Source organism: Rhinoderma darwinii, chromosome 2, assembly GCF_050947455.1.
Source record: "Rhinoderma darwinii isolate aRhiDar2 chromosome 2, aRhiDar2.hap1, whole genome shotgun sequence".
NCBI lineage: Eukaryota > Metazoa > Chordata > Amphibia > Anura > Rhinodermatidae > Rhinoderma > Rhinoderma darwinii.
The window spans coordinates 1160168-1184750 of record NC_134688.1 but is presented as its reverse complement, the minus strand read 5'-3'; positions in this window follow the sequence as shown (position 1 = coordinate 1184750).

Sequence of the window (24583 nt, the reverse complement as noted above, 5' to 3'; positions counted from 1 at the left end):
CTCAGGGTCAGGTTCAGACTCAGGGTCAGGCTCAGACTCAGGGTCAGGGTCAGGCTCAGGGTCAGACTCAGGGTCAGGCGCAGGGTCAGGCTCAGGGTCAGGCTCAGTCTCAGGGTCAGGCTCAGGCTCAGACTCAGGGTCAGGCTCAGTCTCAGGGTCAGGCTCAGACTCAGGGTCAGGCTCAGACTCAGGGTCAGGCTCAGTCTCAGGGTCAGGCTCAGACTCAGGGTCAGGCTCAGACTCAGGGTCAGGGTCAGGGTCAGGGTCAGACTCAGGGTCAGGCGCAGGGTCAGGCTCAGGGCGTTTGGGGCGTTCAGGACTGGACCGCTCAGCTGTTATTACTTTGTGGTAGTTTAACGACTAGAATGATTTTATTTGTTGGATTATAAACAGATTTTTCTGCAGAGGTTTTTTTTTAATCATTTTCAGACATAAATGTTTCTTTTTTGAGAATGGATTTGCTTATTTCCTCTTCGTAGTATGAAGAATAAAATAACAATCACTTTTGGGGAACCTATCGGTGTTTATTTGACAAACAAAAATGTGTTTCTTGTGATGAAGCAATTTTCCATTTTCAGCCGATTATCTCTGTCCAGGTCGTAGACGGCTTTGTGCTTTTTGTTTACAGGCAGAGAAAAGATATCCGTCCGCCACAGGTAGATTCTAATTAGGATATTATTCCCCTGTTCAACCATAGAAGAAAAAAGAAATAAATATATAGAAAGAGGAAAAAAATGCTGATATATTAAAAAATAAATAACAATGGCTGCCGAGGGGGACCCTGCTCGAGGACCCTGCTGGAGGGCGCTCCTGGAGGACCCTGCTGGAGGACCCTGCTGGAGGACACACCTGGAGAATGCTGCTGGAGGACGCTGCTGGAGGACCCTACTGGAGAGCGCTCCTGGAGGACCCTGCTGGAGGACCCTGCTGGAGGACGCTGCTGGAGGACCCTGCTGGAGGACTCTGCTGGAGGACCCTGCTGGAGGACGCTGCTGGAGGACCCTGCTGGAGGATGCTGCTGGAGGACTCTGCTGAAGGACCCTGCTGGAGGACCCTGCTGGAGGACCCTACTGGTGGACGCTGCTGGTGGACGCTGCTGGAGGACCCTCCTGGAGGACCCTGCTGGAGGACCCTCCTGGAGGACCCTGCTGGAGGACCCTGCTGTAGGAGCCTGCTGGAGGACACTGCTGGACCGTGTCTGTGGACAGGGAATATGCCCAGATAACTTGGGGATTAAAGTTTGTGACCCTCATTTGACCCTCGAGGTTATTCCGAGAAATATGGAATTGGGTCTAGAGAAGGGGACAAATTACAGAAAATCCTTTGGACGATCAGAGTTACATCAGAAATCCTCAGGTCTGTTCTCATTCTGTGGGTAAATTTGCTGGAAAAGATGGAATGTGCACGATCTGGATAGTGACATTAAGGGCCTGTTCCCATCAGCGTTCACTTCCGTTAATGGCTTCCGTCACACCGTTCCGTCGGAGGAACCCATCAACGGAAAGGCAATCGGAAACCACAGCTTCCCAATTGCATTACCATAGTCAACCGCAAGTCATCCGCATATCTAGAGCGCTGTCAGCAAATACGGTCCGTAATGCTTCCGTAGAGAATGTGTATTTACGGATCCGCAAAAAAAGGAAGGCTACAAATGATGTCACCAACATCTCCCAACCCCTTTTGCCATTTTCTTAGGGGATCTCCTGCCATCACCTAGCAACACTGCCACCATTACCGATGGCTACGCATGCACGTTCGTAGCCGTCCACAATTTTGCAGGCACCCATCGTTTTCTACGGACGAGTCCGTGTCGCAATAGCGGACAGGAATAGGACATGTTTTATATTTTGCTGATCATCTCTACGGCCCGGACACATGTCCATACATATACGGAAAGGTGTCCGTGGCCTATAGACATGAATGGGTCCGCGGTTTATCCGTAACTACCTGATCCATAATTATGGATAAAAACGACAGTGCGCGGGGCCTAATACAGAACCAATCTTACACCATCCCCAACCTCAATGCGCCAAATCAAGGTGACCAAAAATGTAATCATTACTTATAAAGGTGTGGAAACCATTATTATTATCCGGGGGACGGGGGATTTACTGCAATTATCAACTCCGACATTCATGTTTCTGACCGTGAATCTGTGACGCGGGTTATTCAGGACGTTACACTTAGATTTGCACAATATTTGGCACCTGACAAGATTTACATTTTTTTTTTCGCATTCCCGTATTGATTTTTTTCTGCTGGATTTTCCGCTGCTGCTTCATGTAATGACTGTAGAGATTTGACCTCAAATAGCGCGGCAGATCACGCTCCGATTTTTCTATCGCTGTCTATTCGCTCAACCAAATATAAAAACTTTCCATGGAGGATGAATTCCTGGACTTTTGTGGAGAATTCCATTCGGGAATATTTATCTTTAATAACTAAGGAAACTTTCCCTCCAATTAGTGATGAGCAAATTTTCCAAAAAACGTTCGTCATGTTTCTATGTTCGATCGAATCGCCAACCAAATCAGTCCAAATAAATTTGCAGTGAATCGTGAGAGCCCCAATCGCCCTGAAAACTGGTGCCCGACTCCCCGACGTCGTCTTCTTCCAGGACTGTATTCAACCCTCTCAAGATCTTCAAGGGGATTCACCACTTAGTAGAATATTGTTATTAGAAGGTCAGCGCCAATGTCTTCCTCCGTAAAGTGCCGTTCCCTTGCAGTGGCGGATTATCATTAGGCCCATAGCCACCCGAACCGCCTCATGCCCGGTGGCTTCGCTAGTACCGGAGGGAGCCCCGGTGCAAGGACCGCACCTGTCATGAGGCGAGGTGAGCTTCGCTCCTACTTAGCAGCCGTGGTCTCTGCTGCTTTAGAAGCTCCCCCTCCAGCCCCGCCCCCCTTCCCTGCTCTAAACATCTCTCCTCCTGCTGCTAGCTGTCGGGACATGGGGGAGGGTAGCCTGTCGGCGGGCTCTGTGTCGGGCTGTGAGCAGGAGAAGAGCTGCAGTGAAGACTCACAAATATCCTACATAAAAGGTAAGTGCATGTGTGTTTACAATGTGTACTTTATATGTGTATAATGTGCATACTCATGTGTGTCTGTGATGTGTATAATGTGCATACTCGTGTGTGCGTGTGTGTATATATATATATATATATATATATATATTGTAGCAGTGCAGCTACATGTTCACACGGCCTATTTACGGACGTAATTCGGGCGTTTTTGCCCCGAATTACGTCCGAAAATAGCGCCTCAATAGCGCTGACAAACATCTGCCCATTGAAAGCAATGGGCAGACGTTTCTCTGTTCACACGAGGCGTAATTTAAGCGCCGCTGTCAAAAGACGGTGCGTAAATAGACGCCCGAGTCAAAGAAGTGACCTGTCACTTCTTTGGCCGTAATTGGAGCCGTTATTCATTGACTCCAATGAATAGCAGCGCCAATTATGCCCGTAATTGACGCGGCGTTCAAGCGCCTGCACATGCCGTTACGGCTGATATTACGGGGATGTTTTCAGGCTGAAACATCCCCGTAATTTCAGCCGTTACGGACGCCCTCGTGTGAACATACCCTGAGAGTCACCAACGTGTGAGGTAAAGCTGCCTATGTTGTGAGGTGCTGGGCACAAGGCTCAGTGTCACATAGTGAGGGACACTGAACGTGTTAGTTAGAGGCTGGACGGCCTAGGGTTTATTTTGTATGTTTATTGTTGTACCACTGATTGCTGTTGTGAAGACAATAAAGCTAGCTGCGGCTGGTTTAAACCTTTTTGGAGTGAACTTTCTATGTGTGCCAACCATCTCACCCGGGAGATGGCGATCCCATGAGCTAAGTGGTCCCCAAGTTGTCACATGGCGGAGAATTGCTTTGGGCAATAAAATGGCACAAGAAGTATGCAGTGAAATTTAAAGGGCCAGAAGCCCAATTAAAGAGACTGTTTTTCCATTGCAATGGGTCTTATGGAGGAACTCCTCAAACAAATGGTGCAGTTGAATGCAGAGCTGCAGGAAACAAATGGCAAACAGAGGGAGGATAACCAAAGGGTCCTGGCACAGTGGGAAGCAGATAGAGAGTCTCTAAGGGCACGGGTGCTGTCCGGGGATGCACAGCCTTCCAAGCCAAGTGGATTCTTTTCAACGTCAGCTGCATTTATGCCGGGTACTCCGGAGGTGTTACAGACAGTTCGCAGAGAAGAGCACGGAGCGTGTGTACCTGTGATACAAGCTGTGAGGACCGTTGCTAGGAGCAACCAACCCCGACAGCATGTGGCTTTTGTTCAGCAGAAGGAGCGCTGTTGGAGATGCCATCAAGCAGATGGATGTGCACCTGATTGTTCTCTGGTCAGGAGGCCAGAGAGAGCGCAAGAAAAAACACGTGAAGTGTTGGTTGGTGGGATTCCGCTACGGGTCAGTCTGGATCTTTGCCAAGAGGTCTCGAGGGTGCATCCGGACATTTTGCTGTTCGTGAAGAAGGGTCCTGAGATGGGTGAGACCGTTCTGATTGACTTTGAAACTGATTTTGGGACTGTGCAGCACAGACTTATAAAATGTCAGGAACTTGATGAGGAGTTTGTGCTGGGAAGGGACTTCCCTCATTTTTGGCAGTTGTGGGAGAAAGGCAATATCTCCAATAAGCCTTACAGGGAAGAGTCTTCTGCAGGGTGTGCTGCTCCTCTGCAGGGTGTGCTGCTCCTCTGCAGGGTGTGCTGCTCCTCTGCAGGGTGTGATGCTCCACTGCCAAAAAGGGAAAATGCCCCAGTTGTAATGATGTCAAGCGATAATGTGATTCAGGAAATGCCTGCTAAAAATGACGCACATGTATTTGATGCACAGCTTTTATGTGATGACACTAGTGAAATGTCCAAAATTGTGCCTAACGTGTCTTTAACCCGTGAGTATGTCACCCAGCCTGAGCAGGTTAATGTATTGTGTGAACAGGCTGTTAAAGAAACCGAGAGGCTGTTAAAGAAACAGGCTGTTAAAGCAGCCGAGACAGAAAAGGGATTAGTTCAAGTGTGCCCCTTGAGGCCGTAGTTGTGAAAGTCGAGAGTGTCACATGTGATGTGCGTACTGTTACTAATAGTAACCCAGAGAGGTCTGGTGAGTGCGGTGGAAAATTGTCTCTGGACAGACAGTCTGAGCATTTAAATGCTGAGATGAAAAACTCTAAGATGGAGGGGAGTATAGCGTCTGAAAGTGGTTTGGTAGATGGTACTGTGTATACCAAAACTCACGAGATGAGTGTTACTGAACACTATGAGCCAGTGTCTAAACCAAGGAGTGACACACAAAGCCACTTCATGGATGCGGAAAGGTCCCTGAATGTAGGGCACAACACAGGTAAATACGGCTGTGATTAGAAAAAGCTAGTAGTGCCTACAAGGGATGAGGATGCCAGGCATGCCAACATAGAAGAGCTGCAGGAGCACCTGTCTAATACACCCAGGGGTGATTACCAAATGTCTGTTACTGTAGGGGTGACCCTAAGTGTGATTATGTCCCAACGTAGGAGCTTTGACCCTGGAGGGAGGTTGTAATGTGATCAGTACTACGGCCTTTATCAAAGGGGGGGGGGGGATATGTAGCAGTGCAGCTACTGGACAGGGCAGAAACTCAGGTTTTAAGCAACCAGGGAGCAAGTACAGCAGAGAGGGTTTTCTCTGCTGGTGCTTGGGCTGTCTGATGAGCCTAGTTAGGCTCCACCTGAGATGGCTCTTTATATCAGGGGTGTGCAGTTCACACAGGGCTCTCAGTCTGGGGAAGACAAGCATGCTAGCCTGTGAGAGTCACCACCGTGTGAGGTAAAACTGAAGGTTTTGAGGTGCTGGGCACAAGGCTCAGTGTCACATAGTGAGGGACACTGAACGTGTTAGTTAGAGGCTGGACGGCCTAGGGTTTATTTTGGATGTTTATTGTTGTACCACTGATTGCTGTTGTGAAGACAATAAAGCTAGCTGCGGCTGGTTTAAACCTTTTTGGAGTGAACTTTCTATGTGTGCCAACCATCTCACCCGGGAGATGGCGATCCCATGAGCTAAGTGGTCCCCAAGATGTCACAATATATATATATATATACACTACCGTTCAAAAGTTTGGGGTCACCCAGACAATTTTGTGTTTTCCATGAAAACTCACACTTATATTTATCAAATGAGTTGCAAAATGACTAGAAAATATAGTCCAGACATTGACAAGGTTAGAAATAATGATTTTCTCCTTCAGACTTTGCTTTGGTCGCTCCATTTGCAGCAATTCCAGCATTGCAGACCTTTGGCATTCTAGCTGTTAATTTGCTGATGTAATCGGGAGACATTTCCCCCCCCCCATGCTTCCAGAAGCCCCTCCCACAAGTTGGACTGGCTTGATGGGCACTTCTTGCGTACCATATGGTCAAGCTCCTCCCACAACAGCTCTATGGGGGTGAGATCTGGTGACTGCGCTGGCCACTCCATTACAGATAGAATACCGGCTGCCGGCTTCTTCCCTAAATAGTTCTTGCATCATTTGGAGGTGCTTTGGGTCATTGTCCTGTTGTAGGATGAAATTGGCTCCAATCAAGCGCTGTCCACAGGGTATGGCATGGCGTTGCAGAGTGATCGCCTTCCTTATTCACAATCCCTTTTACCTTGTACAAATCTCCCACTTTACCCCAGACCATCACATGACCTCCACCATGCTTGACAGATGGCGTCAGGCGCTCTTCCAGCATCTTTTCAGTTGTTCTGCGTCTCACAAATGTTCTTCTGTGTGATCCAAACACCTCAAACTTCCATTCGTCTGTCCATAACACTTTTTTCCAATCTTCCTCTGTCCAATGTCTGAGCTTTTGCCCATGTTAATCTTTTCCTTTTATTAGCCAGTCTCAGATATGGCTTTTTCTTTGCCACTCTGCCCTGAAGGCCAGCATCCCGGAGTCGCCTCTTCACTGTAGACGTTGACACTGGCGTTTTGCGGGTACTATTTAATGAAGCTGCCATTTGAGGACCTGTGAGGCGTCTATTTCTCAAACTAGAGACTCTAATGTACTTGTCTTGTTGCTCAGTTGTGCAGCGGGGCCTCCCACTTCTCTTTCTATTCTGGTTAGAGCCTGTGTGTGCTGTCCTCTGAAGGGAGTAGTACACACCGTTGTAGGATATCTTCCGTTTCTTGGCAATTTTTCGCATGGAATAGCCTTCATCTCTAAGAACAAGAATAGACTGTCCAGTTTCACATGAAAGCTCTCTTTTTCTAGCCATTTTGAGAGTTTAATCGAACTGACAAATGTAATGCTCCAGATTCTCAACTAGCTCAAAGGAAGGTCAGTTTTATAGCTCCTCTAAACAGCAAAACTGTTTACAGCGGTGCTAACATAATTGCACAAGGGTTTTCAAGTGTTTTCTAATCATCCATTAGCCTTCTAACACAGTTAGCAAACACAATGTAGCATTAGAACACTGGAGTGATGGTTGCTGGAAATGGTCTCTATACACCTATGTAGATATTGCATTAAAAACCAGACGTTTGCAGCTAGAATAGTCATTTATCTCATTAACAATGTATAGAGTGGATTTCTGATTCATTTCATGTTATCTTCATTGGAAACAACTGGGCTTTTCTTTCAAAAATAAAGGAAATTTCTAAGTGACCCTAAACTTTTGAACGGTAGTGTATACAACACCAGAACCAAGCTCAGTACATATATACAGACCCAGAACCAAGCTGTTTACATATATACAGCACCAGAACAAAGCTCAGTACATATATACATCCCCAGAACCAACCTCAATACATATATACAGCACCAGAACCAAGATCAGTACATATAAACAGCACCAGAACCGAGCTCAGTACTTATATACAACACCAGAACAAAGCTCAGTACAATAATACAACACCAGAACCAAGCTCAGTACATAAATACAGCTCCAGAACCAAGCTCAGTACATATATACAACACCAGCACAAATACAGCTCAATTTAGTGCAACCCCTGCCATATAGGTTTGCACTAAAATGTATACAGCTCCCAGCATGGCCCAAACAATGGTAAGGATATGCCGGGAGATGCTGTTTCACAAAAATTAAAAATCATATCATAATCATACCACCCATCATCTCGCTGCAGATCATACAGTGACTACTGTGCTGAGTAGAGGCAGAATAAACATTTACATTAAGTGACTCACCGGTGACATCTCAGATTCTGGTTGTTATATTTCTCTTTTCTTCTCCATCCCGTCCAGACCTCTATGACTTCTCCAGGCCACGACCCATTTCTGAAGTTTTCCGCTCAATGTCTTGGGCTTCCCACTTTTAAAACATTTCTTCACCTATAAATGAAAATAAAATTCTCATGGTGCCAGACACTGTGCTCCTAAATATAATAGCACCATATACTGTGTCCCACACACACGGTGCCCCCTGTAGATAGTGCCCTACATAGATCCCCTTGTAGATAGTGACCCCCATAGAGCCCCTGTAAATAGTGCCCCACATACAGCGCCCTGTAGATAGTGCCCCATATATAACCCCCTCTGAAAATAGCACCCCACATATAGCCCCCCTGTAGATAGTGCCCACATAGAGTCCACCCCTGTAGATAGTGCCCGACATACAGCCCCCCCTGTATATAGTGCCTGACATATAGCTCCCCCTGTATAGAGTGACCCACATATAGTCCCCTCTGAAAATAATGCCCCACGTATAGCCCCCTGTAGATAGGGCCCCACATATAGCCCCCTGTAGATAGTGCTCCACATATAGCCCACCCCTGTAGATAGTGTCCAACATATATCTCACCATTTAAATAGTGCTACACATATAGCCCACTACTATATATAGTGCCTCACATATAGCTCCCACTATAGTGCTCCAAATATAGCCAACCCCTGTATATAGCCCCCCCTTTAGATAGAGCCGACCCCTGTAGATAGAACCCCCCCCTGTAGATAATGCCACTCACATATTTATTAGGATAAAAAAAAATTCTAACATACTCACCTTAATCCCGTTCCCTCGCTGTCCGGTGGCAATGCAGACCTGCTCTCTTCTGAGCAGGTCTACTGGGGTTGAATGATGCAAGCAGTGCAATTACTTCTTTGCGCCGCTTGCGTCATTGAAAAGCACTGATTGTCAGGGCAAGTCTTTATGCCCTGCCAATCAGCACATTTCATAGATGCAAGCGGCACGATGATGTCATTGCGCCGCTTGGGTCTATGAAAGGTGCTGATTGGCAGGGCAGAATGACTTGCCCTGTCAATCAGCGCCTTTCAACGACACAAGTGGTGCAAATAAGTAATCGCCCGCTTGCGTTGTTGACAGATGCAGGTACAATTAAAGTGCAGGAGGGGTAGTGCCGGCTTGCTTCAGTCTTGCCACCGCCCCCTCAGATAGGCAGCAGGCCACCATCATAGACGAAGCGGCTCTGGCGCCCCCCACCTTTACTCTTAGTTGCGCCCGGGGCACATGCCTCGTCTGCCCACCCCCTAGCTTTGCCCCTGGCGAATGGTGAGATGAAGATTAGTGATTCACAAATTAATGTAAGAATTGTATATCTGCAGCAGCACTCACTCACAGCAATGGCTGCCTGTCTAACTAATACACTGGATAAAGAAAAACGAAGAGAGGAGGACACGGCGCTCCTCTAAGGTAATATTGGAAGGAACGGGGGACAATGTGAGCAAAAGGCGAGCTGATGTACTCACCTGGCAGCGTTGTGCTAGGATAGGCACAACACTATTGCTGAGCATGGAAAGGAGAATAACATGAAGATCGTTGTGGAAGTCGGCTGCCACCCGCTGCTATCCCACGAGAAAAAGTGCTATTCCCGGGGAAAACGAACACAGGATGTGAAGGGGAAAAAAATACAGTATTCGGGACACGGCGCCTGACAGGTAGATATTCAAAACGGAGTATGTTATAGTGGGCGGCTTTATTTGTAATAGATACTACGCGTTTCAGGACCGGACAGGTCCCTTCCTCAGGTACATACAGTGTTCCACAAGAAACAGGTATCATTTTATACACAGAAAGACCGGGGAAAAAAAGACAAGCGTTTTGTCTTGGATGGTAATTGCACCTGATTATACAAACAGGAAGGGCGGAGTGAGTTAACCCCAAAGGTCAATCTAGATCAAACGGTGATGTCAAGTCATAGCTTCTCATGATCAGGAGAAGCTATGACTTGACATAACCGTTTGATCTAGATTGACCTTTGGGGTTAAACGCGTAGTATCAATTACAATTAAAGCCTACTATAACATACTCCATTTTGAATATGTACCTGTCAGAGGCCGTGTCCCGAATACTGCATTTTTTTCCCCTTCACATCCTGTTTAACTAACACACTGACACTGACAACTATCTCTCTCTAAAATATATTTCTCTACCGAATTATTGTAAATCTAACTTTATGTTCTCTACTCACTATGAAACACATTCACTGACAATAATCCACTATCTGTAGTCTGTATATTACTATCTCTCACTCTCTATCTGACGTCCTCTCTCTCCTCTCTGTATTATGTGTATTACTATCTCTCACCCTCTGTCTGACGTCCTCTCTCTCCTCTCTGCATTCCGTGTTACTATCTCTCACTCTCTATCTGACGTCCTCTCTGCATTCTGTGTGTTACTATCTCTCACTCTCTATCTGACGTCCTCTCTCTCCTCTCTGTATTATGTGTATTACTATCTCTCACCCTCTGTCTGACGTCCTCTCTCTCCTCTCTGCATTCCGTGTTACTATCTCTCACTCTCTATCTGACGTCCTCTCTGCATTCTGTGTTACTATCTCTCACTCTCTATCTGACGTCCTCTCTCTCCTCTCTGTATTCTGTGTATTACTATCTCTCACCCTCTGTCTGACACCCTCTCTCTTCTCTCTGTATTCTGTGTCACTATCTCTCACTCTCTGTCTGACACCCTCCCTCTCCTCTCTGCATACCGTGTTACTATCTCTCACTCTCTATCTGACGTCCTCTCTGTATTCTGTGTTACTGTCTCTCACTCTCTATCTGACGTCCTCTCTCTCCTCTCTGTATTCTAGATTAGGAAGAAAAAGCTGCTCCTCTGAACGGGCGCTCAGGTGTGGATTGTACTGGTATCTTCACAAAATCGTCAGGGTATATTTTCAACGATTTTATTATTAAAAAAGAACAATATAAAATTCGATTGCTGCAACGCGTTTCAACCACGCACTGTGGTCTTCATCAGGCACATAAATTTGGTTACAATACATTATCTTATATACTTGTATCATATGCTTCACTTCCAGGTTAAACTGGCAAGGTGAAGGTTCATCATGGGCGTTTCAGCACAGGTGTGTGTATGTTTTTTCCTCAGACTGATTTTCTCTTAATTGCTATTTCTCCTCTTTTCTACCTTTTAACCAACTATTTTCTGCCAAATGGTAGATATTCTTAGCTTTAGTATAGAAGAAGATTAATTTTTTGTATATATATATCTGTAGTCTGTATATTACTATCTCTCACTCTCTATCTGACGTCCTCTCTCTCCTCTCTGTATTATGTGTATTACTATCTCTCACCCTCTGTCTGATGTCCTCTCTCTCCTCTCTGCATTCCGTGTTACTATCTCTCACTCTCTATCTGACGTCCTCTCTGCATTCTGTGTGTTACTATCTCTCACTCTCTATCTGACGTCCTCTCTCTCCTCTCTGTATTATGTGTATTACTATCTCTCACCCTCTGTCTGACGTCCTCTCTCTCCTCTCTGCATTCCGTGTTACTATCTCTCACTCTCTATCTGACGTCCTCTCTGCATTCTGTGTTACTATCTCTCACTCTCTATCTGACGTCCTCTCTCTCCTCTCTGTATTCTGTGTATTACTATCTCTCACCCTCTGTCTGACACCCTCTCTCTTCTCTCTGTATTCTGAGTCACTATCTCTCACTCTCTGTCTGACATCCTCTCTGCATTCCGTGTGTTACTATCTCTCACTCTCTATCTGACGTGCTCTCTGCATTCTGTGTTGCTGTCTCTCACTCTCTATCTGACGTCCTCTCTCTCCTCTCTGTATTCCACAATACAGCAGCTTTTCCTGGTTGTGTTGTTTATAGGGTGTATGACTCATATGACTGTCAGTGACTCACATCTATACCCCTTATGATTTACTGTGCTATAGGGAGGGCTGCCTGCGAGGTATTATGGGAAAGCCCACCGGGCCAAAGGTCATGTGATTTTTCTTGTCTGTCCTCTTGTCTTCTGATCTGAAAATGGCGACCGCCTGTTTGAGCGATTCACATGGGATGACTCTCATAAGATTTTGATTAACAAAAATTCTAAACTTTTGGGAAATTCATAATGAATTTAATTAGTGTAAAATCTATTTGCTCATCTCTAATGATGAACTTATTCTTAGAACATCAAGTCTTGCTTTATCTGGTACATACAAACAATGAAGTCGCGTCCACATCTATGAAGAAGAGATTGACCTTCCTTGGATGACTGAGCAGTGACTCATTATCATAGAGCTGGAAATCTTCCGAATAAGAAGCTCCTACAAGGCTTTTTCGTTTTTTTTTCTCTTTCTTTTTTTTACATTTATATATGAGAAATAATGATATTTTTTCTGGAGCAAAAGAATCTAACCGAGGTTTCCGGCTTTCCACATATTACAGAACTCCGACCATTTCAAATTCTTCACATAGCAAATTATTATGATTAAAAAAAATGTATTATATATTTTTTCCATTAATTTATTGAGATTCAATATCTTGCCACAGATTTACGTGCAGGGTAAAGATGTTTCTGGATATGTAGTGCAGAATATTGTCATTTTTACAGGCTCTTGTTATGCCCTGCCAGAGGCAGCGCTTAACAGGAGCAGAAAGAAGGCAGGCATGGGGGTCTTCATCGAGCCCCCGGGCTGCCATTACAACCATCGGCACCCTGCAATCCTGTCACAATGGGGGCTGATGGGCTGTTGGAGTGGCCACCCCTGTCTTTCTAACGGCTTAGATGCCGCAGTCACTATTGGCCACGGCATCTAAGTAGTTAATTTGCCAGGAACAGAGCGTTCGCTTTTTTTAGCTGCAAGTGCGAGGTGTCAGCTGTAATACACAACCGACACCTGCAGCGTATGGAGTAGACTCAGCACGTGAGCCCGCTCCCCCCTCCCCCTCCCGCACTATGACGTATCATTTAGTCACGGGGCATTAAGGGGTTAAAAACATAGACACGGGAGATTTCTACAAGGCTAATTCTAGATACATAGAGAAGATGTCACTTGTGCCCAGTCTCATATAATAAGGCAGAGGAGTGATCTTTTATTTCTGGTAATCAGTTGGATTGTCTGAAGAAACTTCACCCAAATCTTCACATCGGTTTGGAACGGGAATATTGGTTTTGAGGTTTATTTATAATCCCCGAGTGGAAATAATAAGGATTTATTCCAATGGCGTTTGAGTAGTGAATATCAACCAAAAGAATCCAGTGTGTGAAGAACTACCGGCAAAGCCACGGACGCCCCGACCAGATATACCAGGATGTCACTCCCAAAGAGAGATGTTTCTTCACTTGGCTATTCGAAGCTGTCAACCCCGGGATTATTCCTGATACATATGGAGAGCGGCTCTAACGCCACCGCAAACACCAATGGGGAGAAAGGCCACCAAACGGCCAGCAAGATGGAGCGGAAAAATATCATTAAAGTGCAGCTAAACATTTGACAAACTTCTGACATGTCACAGCGAGAGTGTTTGGCGCGCCGCCTAGAAATGTTAAAGATTTTTACTTACCTTGATGCTTTTATTTCTTGTTACTTCTGTGAGTATTGATTACACTTGGCGTGGAGAAATCTTTTTGCAGAGGGTGTTGCACTATGTGTCTTCCTTTTTCCATCTATTAGAGACATAAGATCCTTTTCCTACCAGGAGTTCTTTGAATGTGGAGAGAGACGATGAGGAGCTCGGTGGAACTACAAGGATAAGAATTACCATAGAAAAAAGAAAAAGAAAAAATGATCCAGAAATATAACTAGGCACTCTTGGGTTAAATAAAATTAAAATGCGCCTCCGTTTGGCTTAGATATATGGATGATGTTCTCTTATGTTGGAAGGGACCATTGGATTTGCTAGAAAGCTTCATCGGAGATTTAAATTCCAATAAATTGAATATCCTTTTGACCTTTACTTATAGTAAGGATCACATTAGCTTCCTAGATCTTAATATTCATAGGGAGGGAAATAGATTAAAAACGACCACATATCGGAAACCAACATCAGGTAATACCCTTTTGGCAGCAAGTAGCCATCACTTTCCCTCTCAAATTAAGGGGATCCCGATAAGCGAATTTCTTCGAATTCGCCGTAACTGTACTGATTTCAGGGACTTCAAAAGCGAAGCACACGATCTATCCTCTCGCTTTGAAGATAGGGGATACTCCAAAAAAATGATCAAGAAAGGATACAATAGGGCATCTAGGCAGAATAGAGAGGAAATTCTCAAGAGAGGTAAAAAAGATAACAGTGACAATAGAGTCAGATTCATTTCGAGGTATGGTTCCCATTGGAACATACTTCGGAATTTGATGATTAAAAACTGGCCACATTTAACTTTGGACAAAAGAATCAACTCAATAGTTGGGAATGTACCGAGTATGGTTCCCAGAAAGGCCCCCACGCTGAGGAATATGTTGGTGAGTTCTGAGTTCAAGAGAAGGACCCCAGACAATGAGAAATGGCTACAGAAACGTCCAAAAGGAATGTTCATGTGTGGCTCTTGTAAATGCTGTAAGTATGTGTTAAAATCAGACACTTTTCTTGACAGTGAACATAAAAGGGAATTCAAAGTCTATAATTTTATTAATTGCCGCTCAACCATGGTCGTTTATTCCATTATCTGCCCATGTGGGAAACAATACATTGGGAAAACGAAACGAGAATTACATATTCGTATTAGCGAACACATTCGGGACATTACCAAGGGTGAAATGACAAATCCTTTAGCTGCACACTTCAAAACATATCATGCCCAATCACCAACTGGCTTAAAATTCATGGGGATTTATCAATTATTTCAAGACAGAAGGGGGGGTGATCTTAACCGAACACTCCTCCAAAAAGAAACTATGTGGATTTACACACTGGGAACCTTGAATCCTAGGGGACTAAATAATGAAATAAAATGTAATATGTTCCTTTGAATAGATGGGAGCTAAGAGGCTGTTTTGTTTCCTAGTATTGTATTCCCTTTTCCCTGGGAAGCCTAGTGTGTGTCTTTGGTCTGGATATCCTATTTCCCATACAATGGTAATCTACTTTTAGTGGAATGAGTATGAGCAACTTTATTTCCGATATGAAATGATTAATCAATTGGATAAATAATATAAAATAAATGAACATAATATCCATCTCTTGCAATCTTTTGTAGCGAGGAGAGTTGCGGTCTTGGTCCCTGTGGGTGGTGGGAATTAGGGATCCATTGTTCCATGGACACTGGATCCCTCTTCCTGCCCCCCTTGGGATTTGTCGACAGCTTCTACCATGTGCCATAGTCTTATACATATATACATATTTTTATGAAATCTAGTAGTAAAATTACCAAACAAATTTTTATTGTATTAAAATCAAATTCATTTGGGGGTGGTGGGGACCCGGGTCCTAATACCTTAACAGGTTGGTCCTCTCTCCCTGCTTCCCCTGAAGTATTATAAGATTTCCATACTATATATGTATAGGTAATTAAAAAATTAATAAATTGATCAGACTTCGGCGTCTTCCCTTTTTTTTAACCGGTTAAGGACTGGGCTGTTTTACAGCTAAATGACCAGAGCAATTTTCACAATTTTGCTCTGCGCTTCTTTAGATGACTATAACTCTGCAGGTGAATAAAGTTCATCTTTGAATTTTACACTCTTTTTAAAGGACAGATAGGGCTTTGTTTTAGTGGCATTTGTCAGTATATATCATTTTTATTTTTTTCTCTAAAGTGGGCAAAATTGGAAAAAAATGCAAGAATTTAACAATTGCGTCGGTTTATGCTAGCATTTTTCACACACGGTATGAACCACGGCCAAAATTCATCTCCTTTCACATTCTTCCACTTTTCCCGTGCATGGGGATACCAAATATGTGTGCCTTATTCACTGTGCGGGCATGTGCCAGGGCTTGGCATAAAAGGAGGCTTTTCGGTCCAGGAATTCTGCACTTGATTTTAGAGCCGCATACTGTTTTCTGGGGGGCCTAATGCTGCTGAAACATTAGAAACACCCCATAAATGGCTTCATTCACACAAGTAGACCCCACAAGGTTTCCTTCAAGGGGTTTATCATATTTTTAGACAGTCCAGTTTTCTTCTGAAAGTTTCTTGAATAAGATGGAACAAAATAAAATCAGCACTTTTTTAGCAAATGCGTCAGTTTATACCAGCATTTTTCACACACGGTATAGACCACGGACAAAATTCATCTCCTTTCACATTCTGCCACTTCTCCCGTGCACGGGGATACCAAATATGTGGCCTTATTATCACATAGAGATGTAGGAGGGCGGAGGATAGAAGAAGATTATTCCACAAATCGCTTTTTTTCAAAGCTGGTTTTACAAAACTCAACAGAGTTTCTATAACACAAAATATCTGCTCTTGAAGCCGAAATCCCAAAATATTCATCTAGGGGTATAATGGGAATTTATTTTTTGGGGTTTTCTAAAATAAGAAATTTCAGGTTAATGCAAATGGAGCTCTCCAGCAGATGAACTTTAGAAAACATCAAACATGACATCCACCCCCCACCCATTCCCTCCCCCACCCTTGGAGTAAAATCAGGGGAAAAATAAAAACGTAATGTAGGGCAAATATATTTTCAACAAATTAACTAAAATCTAATAATTCAGAACAGTGTGGTATTTTTTAAAACATGGCTCAATGCACAGGCCTGGTTGCGAGGGACATGAGGGACAGAAATATCGGGAATCTTTGCGGTGCCCGTCTTTTCTGCAGACGCGGCACTTTTTCTGGGGGTTGCTTCTGGTTGCTGTTGGGGGAATCCGACTGATGAAGTGTCTTTCAGTCAGTCGCGTGACATCCTCAGACTGGGGGCATTCTCGGGTGTCCTGAACATCAAAAATGAGGCCTTCAATAATTTTTTCCTGGAAATCCAGGTATGTGTCTCTGCCTCTGTTATTTTTGTAGAGCGCAGATGAGTTGTGGATTGCCACCTGTAACAGATAAATGGCCACTTTTTTGTACCAGGTTTTAGTTTTGCGTTTTACTAAATAGGGCTGTAAAACCTGGTCGCTTAAATCCACCCCCCCCATGTACTTGTTATATTCGGACACGCTCACTGGTTTGTGCTTGTCCGATGTTGCCCCTCTTTCCCTCACTGCCACTGTTCCTGCGGTATGAATCGTGCTTAGCACATACACGTCTTTGCGATCCCTGAACTTGACCGCCAGCAATTCTTCAGATGCATAAGCACAGGAGTCCCCCTTTACCATGCGCTTCCCCACTAATTGCTGTGGAAAACCAATTCGGTTTTTGCGCATGGTACCACATGCCCCAGTCCTTGCAGCATGCAAATGCCTAAACAGGGGCACACTCGAATAAAAATTATCACAGTACAGGTGGTACCCCTTGTGAAGCAGAGGCTGCATTATCTCCCACACAATCTTACTGCTGGTGGAAAGATCAGGGGGGCATCCAGGAACATTTATTGTGCGGTCCCGCCCTTCATAAATCCTGAAGGCGGTGGTATATCCTGACCCGCTTTCACACAGTTTGTAGAGCTTAACGCCATATCTTGCCCTTTTGGAAGGTAGATATTGGCGAAAGCTAAGTCTGCCATGAAAGTTGAGGAGGGATTCGTCCACACTTACATTCTGCTCAGGGGTGTAGAGTTGCAGAAATAAATTATTCAGGGAATTTATTAGCGGTCTTATTTTGAACAACCGATCCCGGTTTGCATCGGTACTTGGGGGGGCCTGTGCGTTGTCATTGAAGTGGAGGAACCTCATTATTGTCTCATAACGAGACCTGGGCATTACTGCAGAATATACTGGGGTGGCTTGGGCGGGTCTTGTTGACCAGTAAGACCTAATGGAGGGCTTTTTGACAATACCCATATTTAGGGTGAGCCCCAAAAAAATTTTTAATTCCTGCAAATTGGTGGGCGTCCAATCTCTGGCATGGGTGGATGAAGGTTTCTGCCTTATATATTGCGTGGCATATAAATTTGTTTCGTGGACAATCTGATTTAGGATGTCGTCCGTTATAAATAAATGGAAGTAATCCATTTGGACAAAATTTGTATTGTCCACGGTTATGCCAGGAGTGGCCGTAAATCCGTGGATTCTAGGCCCAAAAGATGGGGCAGGTGCCCATACAAGAGCCTGGACTGGAGGGACCAGGCTGTCCCGTGCTACAGCGCTACTTGGCCCTGCGCTTTCATGTTCTGCAGTTTCGACTGCATCAGGGACAACGTCCCCTGAAGATGAACCTGAAGTGACGCTGTCATCGTCACTACCTAAAACAGGTTCCATCTCGGACACCATCTCTGATGCGGTCTCCGACTCAGACCACAGCATGGCGTATCCCTCCTCGGCGCTAAACAACTTCCTCGCCATAACGTAACTAACACTAACACTAACTAAACAAATTTTATTTTATATATATTTTTTTTTTTATAAAACACACAAACTAACTGCTATATATATCTACACTACCGCTAACAAAAAAATAAACCGCTATTGCTATATATATTATATATATGTGGATATATATATAATTATATACTCCCAACCTGCCTATTCTAATAGAATAAAAGATAGAAAGGTAGATATATAGAAAAAAAGATAGATGGATAGATAGATTGTATAGATAGATAGAAATCTATCTATACAGAGAATGTTTTAGAGTGTAACTGTATTTTTGTGTAACTGTAACTGTAATCTTCTGGCAGATTCTCCCGAGTCTCTTCTTCTCCTCAAACTGAAACAATGTTTGGGGAGAAGAAAAGAGGCAGGAGATTTACTGCCAGAAAAGTCAAAATAAAACAAATGTGGTCGCTGTGTTTTCACAGCGACCACATGATCAGGGACCATCAGATTGGTCCCTGATACTCTGCCCAGTGCCCAGAGCTGTTGGTAACAGCGAGGGCACAGGGCTGTGTGCACGCGATCGCGTGCACACTGTTTTCTATGCAGAAATGCATGTGATCGCTGTGATTGGTTGTCACAGCGATCACATGTTCAGGGGCCAAAAGATTGACCCCTGACATTCTGCCCAGTGCCCATGGCTGTTAGCAACAGCCAGGGCATAGAGCTGTGTGCACGCGATCGCGCGTGCACAGTCTCTGAAGTGCGGCCGTATATATACTATACGCCGGACTTTAGAGACCCTGACCGCTGGCCGTATATTTACGGCCAGCGGTCGGGAACCTGTTAAAGGGCATAATAAAGGATCCCTGATTGAAGAAAAATTTGTTCCCTCAGAAATCGAACATAGGGTCTGGATATTAGTAGTCAACGGTATTTACGGAAGAATTGATATTAATAATTGAGTTCAGGTAGCAATTGTACTCCTATGTAAAATTCAGTTATTGGTCTTATCTTGATTAAGTATAGACACACCACTGATTGCCCTCTCTTTGAAAATACCGAATATACTTATGGATGTGATTTAATGGATATACGATTTGCATGTTTGAATATAAAAATGTCTATGTCGGTTATCAAAATTGAGAGATAAATAGCATTATGGCATCTCATGAAAGATCTAGATATATTATCTATAACATCTTTTAAACATTATGTTTTTTATCATTGAACCAATGAATGAATTTGGGACACTATAAATATGGTGTGTTTGGCAGTACCTGTCAAACTGCTCTGAAGAAATCCCGTTCAGGGATGAAACGCGTCAGCTGTTCTAATTAACGGGGCGGGTAGTGACGTCCAAACCCTGCCCTGAGAATACCTGTCCAGTGTTGAAGATCACACGTGGAAGGAGACATACTCTGCAATTTTTACTTACCTGGTTGCCGGCGTGCGATCTTGTCTCGTTGGGTCCGTTCCTCTCGGAGTGCCCTTATTCAGCTGATATACCGGCGTGCGATCCTGCATTGTTGGGTGGAGATTTGAAGGCTTTGAAATTTATGTGTGGCCACACAAGTGAACTTTCCTTCTGTGGAGATTTGCTATTTTCCACCTCGGAGCTGACCGCCTCCCTGCATGGTTTCCCGGCACTTGCTGGATATCGAAGGTAAACGTAAAAACCTATAAAAGTTGATGTCTTGCCTCAAAGCCTAATATCATGAGAGCTACACATTGACCCAAAGGTCTGTGAAAAGACTTCCTATCACCATAAAATCTGATTTGGATCTGAGGATTCATTAATGAGAAGGGGAAAAAAAAGCACGCTGTTAATCACATTCCTTTAATTCATGAGGCTATTTTCCTATCTTGAGAGTAAAGTCATGTTACTTACACATAAAGTGAATTTCTTTAAAAATTTCATTACCAGCTACTCCACATAGGAACTCTGGCCATTTTGTGATATAAATAATATATATGTTTGAAAACCGCAAGTGTGAACACGACCCAGCGGTTTTTCATTTTTTGAAATCTTTTCAAAATTGTTTTATACATATATAGTTTGATATATCCATCAGGCAATATCACCTATGTTTGAAGGTTCTATTGTATGTTTCCTTTCCTGGCCAGGAGAATTCTCTTTTAAATTGTAAATTTTGTATTCATGTATAAATTAAATGTTGCCGGTATTATCTGGATTCAAAAATAAAATACTATGTTTAATTTTATTTAACCCAAGAGTGCCTAGTTATATTTCTGGATCATTTTTTCTTTTTCTTTTTTCTATCATCTTTATCAGGAATGGCACCGTGCTATATTATATTGCAATTTTGGGTTTGTTAGGTATGGTTTGGTTATAACCACATATTTTTTCTATATACAATAAGAATTACCATCCACACCCTCATTGGATTTCGGACTGTCCACTGCATTTTTCTGGGAGAGAGTGTCTATACTGAATGATATTGGACTGTTAACGGTGCCGTCTGAGCGGTAAACTTCACTGTACTTTATAGATGTCATTTAGGATATTTGTTAGATCAGACCCAATTTAGTTTTGCCTGCTCTGGTCTGAGAGTTATTGTGGGTATTTGAGCCAAGAGAAACCACCATTATATTTATGTCGTAGTGACATGTCAGAAGTTTGGATTTGTGGGGGTCCGAGCGTTTTCCAGAAATAAATGTATCGGTGTAGGGACTCAATAGAAAGTCTATGAGCCCGTACTCCGATACATCGGTTCTACGGAAAAAAACACGAAGCGGCTCAGCGCTCACACCAGCGCTTCAGCTGCTTAGTTCTAGCGATTGGTGGGGGTCTCAGTGTTCGGACCCCCACCAATCCAAACTTCTGACATGTCAGAAGTTTGTCAAATGTTTAGCTACACTTTAAAGGGGTTTTCCCACGTAAGACATAGATAGGTGATAAATGTATGATTGCTGGGACCCCCAACGATCTCTAGAACGATTGCAGTGAGGGGGATTATTAATGAAGCGGTGGTTGCACGTGTGCACTGCCACTCCATCCATTGTCTATGGGGACGCCCGAGACAGCTGAGTACATCGGTCGGCTGTTTCCATAGACATTGAATAGATAAAACAATGGGAATCAGAACCACTGTGAAAAAGCGACACCATCCAGGCTCAAAACTTCCACGAAACAAGCGAGTTTTTGAAAAAAAGCGAAAATGTATTGTCTAAAACAATAGATCACCATAAAATGTACATAGAAAAGGAAAATGAAGAAGTTCGAAACGCGTGGGCGTTTTCTGCCCGGGATTTTAAACACTTGTTTTATTATTTGATACCAATAAACAGCATTGCATTTTTTACTTACCTTATCGTGTGCCGGAACCCTCACTTTTTCTTTGGATATTTACCGCCCTCCGACGTGGATTCTCTGTCTGATCACTGATGGATGATGGGTCGTGGCGTCTTTACCCTGCAATAATGGTGAGCGGACCAATACACTTGTTACTTGTTTTTCGCATAAAAAATATAAAGTTTATTGAGGTACAACCTGTTTTGGGGAAACAGAACCCCTTTATCAAGTAAACATGAGACAATGAAGTGTATGGAGTAACTGACCTGCGTGTGTAAATAAGCCTTTGAAACTTGCGCTAGGACCTCACTGGGGGTGTTGATAAAGTTGTGTAACTGGATAATTGATGCAACAATTGGGAGAGAGGGTCGGGGGTGGGGGGAATATAATGAGTGCTGTAGCGGCTGTTATGTGAGAGCCTAGGATGATGATCGGCGGGGGTGTGTGGTTTTTGGGGGGTTCTCCCGTTACTGTGGACATTGAGGATATAAATAGTGGAGCGGGAGGGGAGGTCAGCTGCTTGGTGCTGAACCTCCTCCCGAAGAATCGGCACTGTTTACCCAGTTGTTAAACAATGGGCTGATGCTTATGGGCCGCGCATGCGCCTGCCGGATGCTGGTTTCGGTCACGTCACAGACTTCCTAGGTGACCGGCCGACGCCAGAATGAAGAGGCCAGGGGGCGCACGTGCGAGGCGGACCCGTCAGTTGTAGGAAAAAGGGGCATATAAGCGAGAGGGAATTGATGGGAAGGGAAAAGAGTGTGGGGATGGCAAGTATAAAATGTCAAGATGGGGAGTAGGAGGGTTGGGAGGGGCTGGGAACATCTCATGAGATAAATACATCGGGAGGTTGTCTATGAAATATTAACAAACAGTAGTAAAAGGTGCGATAATAAGAAGTGAAGGAAGTTTATATACAAATACTGACCAAAAAGTGCAAGTCTTAAGAAGTAGAAAAAAAAATTAGAAAAATGCTGTAAAGAAAGAAATGTCGAAGAGCGTGAAACGCAAATAGCGAAAACACAAAATAGGAGACAAAAGAAAAGAATGGAAACGAAAATATGAATGAAATAAATATGGATTATTATAGAAATGTCATCAATTTGATAAATGGTTTGGGGTCGTATGATTGAAACCAAAATATGAAATGATGAATTGTGATCTAACCATAAATGAATGTACAATAAATATATAATAAATAAAGTTATTTTGCACCATTGCCTTAACTGGACTTCATCTTTGTTGGATTGAGCTGTGAGGGGGGGGGATAGGGGGGGGGGGTGAGGGCGTGCCGTTACTGGCTCTAGGGGGAGTAGAAGCCGTAACATCAGTTAGAAAATAAAGCAATCGTAACGTCCGTGGTCGCAGACTCCTATCATCCTGCAGACGTCTTCCTCCCCAGAGATGCCAGCACATGCGGCCGTCCTGTCCTGCACTGACCACTAGGGTGCGCGCTCGAGCTCATTCCCGGCCTTAATGGGCCATAGCACACACATGTTTTAGATTGACAGATTGCTCCCATGATCACCCTGGACTATAAGAAGGGCCCTGCCCCTTCCTTCATTGCCTGAGCGTTGTTGTGTTTACCCATGTTAGTCTTTGCAAATGGTCCCTTAAAGTTTTCCAGTTCCCAGTGTTCCCGATCCTGCTCCCTGTATCCTGTATCCCATACTACCTTGTTCGTGTGCCGTAGAGAGTTGGAGTCGTGTTGTGTCGTAAACTACGCCTGCTGTATTTCACCGTGCCTGGTGTCTGCCTGCTGCCAAGGTCCCAACCGAGCCCAGTCACATCGCTACTGTCTGTATTGCCACAGGTACCTTATTCGAACTATTGACTTTGCCTTAGTATCCTGTTTGGCCAGCTGCTATCCCGCTACGGTGGTACGGCCCAGTGGGTCCACAACCCATCGTGACAGCAAAAGAGCGGCAGTGCATGTGGGCAACCACCGCTTCATTCAAAATCCTGGTCCCTGTGATCGGTCTAGAGATCGGTGGGGGTCCCAGTGGTGGGGCACCCTGCGATCATACACTTTTTACCTGTCCAGTGTTAAATGTCCTTCATGGAATAACCACTTTCAATTTCAACCTTGTGCAGGAATTGCGATAGGGAATCTTCAAAAACTCAACACATTTTTGCCAAAACCAAACATCTCACATGTCCATCAAATGTGCTGCTACTAGACGCTGTAAAATTCCTTGACAGCTTCGAGTGACAGCTCTGCACCCCTGTAGAATTTTATCTTCCTATATTAACTGATGCTGATTGGATGCCAGTTTGATCCTCATGTACAACACCAGATACAACGCTTTATAAATGACTGGAGAGAATTCTTGCCAAAATTTTGACGACACTATTAAGAAGCAGATGGGGCGTCGCATCTACACTTAGAGGATCGTAATCCGGCTGCAGAATGGCGATGATCAGGGCCTCTCCCATAGATTTCGGCCAGTTGGCAGTCATTAATGAGGTCGAATTATAGTTCTAAATTGAAGAGATATAACTATCGGCAGGTCGTCCGGGGGCCCCACCACAAAGCAGCGTGTAATTCCCCCATGGATTGAGTCTCCCTGAGTGGAAATGAATCTCGGTGTTTCCAAAGTCCATCAAGAAGGAATCTGAGTTCTTGGAGGAGGATAAAGATTTAAAAAACTTATAACTTGGAATAATAAGACTTCAATCCCCCCACAATTCCAGAGACGCCACGAGCAATAGCCCCAGATCTCA